Genomic DNA, 1648 nt, shown 5'->3' with positions numbered 1-1648 from the left:
TCAGCCTTCAAATGTTACTAGCTACAGCCCAGACTTCATGAAACAGAGAAAATTGCCCCTGCTATGCCCTGCTTGAATTTCTGAATCACAGGCTACATGAGCATAATAAAATGGCTGTTTTATACTGCTATATTTTGGGGTTCTTAATTGTACAGCAATAGTAACTGGCACAATTTCCTTGATAAACTAGACACATGAGAAATAAACACTTTTCCTTTAGATATCATTGTTTCTCAGTTACTATCTGCATTGGAAACATTTGGTATGCTTGTTAAAATGAATATTTCTTCACACACACACACACACACACACACACACACACACACAATGGTCTTACACCAGACCCTAAAAAGGCTTTGGAGAAGGCCAAAGTATACATGTGCCGCATATGTTGAATGCCCTGTATAACTGGGCAACCTGACCATGAATTGGGAAGTCAATGCCTGACCACTCCAGAAGCTACTGGCACTGTTTCACAAGTCCTAGTTCCAAAATTCAAATTTTATATTATAGAATAAGATTTCAAAAAAGAATTAGAATTAGACAAAATTTTTAAAAATATCATTTAGATTTGAAATGATAATGAGTGAAAAAAGAAAGTTATTGTCCAGACCACAATAACATCATCTTTTTTATTATTCTGACGCCCAAATCTTTGGCCCGCTCTTGGCCGCTCATTGCTTAGTTAGGAACTGTCCAGCACCACTGTTTCCTGAATGAAAAGCAGGAAACCCCGTAGAGGAAATCCTGGCATAGCCTCCACCATGCGTTCTAGGGCTGAATTCCCTTAGAGAGAAGCCAAGGCCCTTACCCATCGAAACTCCATTATGAGCCACAGTTCCACAAGCACGAATGCATGCTTTTGTCACAATCAACAAATGATGCAGAATGGGGCCAGCATACTCAATTTGTTTGTTCACGAACACTCCCATAATCCCTGAAACATAAGGGAATTGAAAAGCTTTTCTTTTCAGGAAAGCAGAAAACCAGAAGAACCTAAAATGTAAAAAATATATAAAAATAAAATGTTTAACATGCAACTTTGTTATGATTAACTGTAAGGGAGTAAAATCTGTTCTATAAAATAAGAATGTTAGGTGATGATTGTCAAGAATCCTGAAACATTAACATTTGTGTGGGTATCATGCTTCTTTCTAAGAAGTTGTTTGTTGAAGGGTATACTAAAATGATTTTTTTCTTTCTCTAAAATTTAATTAAAAAGTAGTTTTGAGAAAATAAGACTCTGGCCATTGATGTCATAAACTTAGGCTCACAAAATGGTTGGGAATGGATAAAATGGTGATCATGCTTCAAATGCTTTAGAATGAGCATATTTTAATATCAGATTTATAGCTTTAAATAAATCCTGTATTTATTCCATTTTCAGGTTGATTTATTTTTGAACTAAAAAAGACATTTTTTTATTGAGGGCAAGAGGATGCAAGCAATATAAAAATCAAAAGCTTATCTGGCTTTAAATGGCTTTTCTTTCTCTTGTCAAATGGGAGTGGGATTTTACTTATACATTTTCTAAGGGTCCCAATCTGTTCATGAAGTCCTTATACAGTGGGCAGCTGGGGGGCAGAGAATTTTTAAGGGACTCATTGGGAGAACCCTTATCAGGGTGGAAGAAACTGCTCAGCACTGC

The sequence above is a fragment of the Saccopteryx bilineata genome, chromosome 5 (assembly GCF_036850765.1).
Source record: "Saccopteryx bilineata isolate mSacBil1 chromosome 5, mSacBil1_pri_phased_curated, whole genome shotgun sequence".
Lineage (NCBI taxonomy): Eukaryota > Metazoa > Chordata > Mammalia > Chiroptera > Emballonuridae > Saccopteryx > Saccopteryx bilineata.
The sequence above is the reverse complement of the archived record's forward strand: the minus strand, read 5'-3'. Positions refer to the sequence as shown.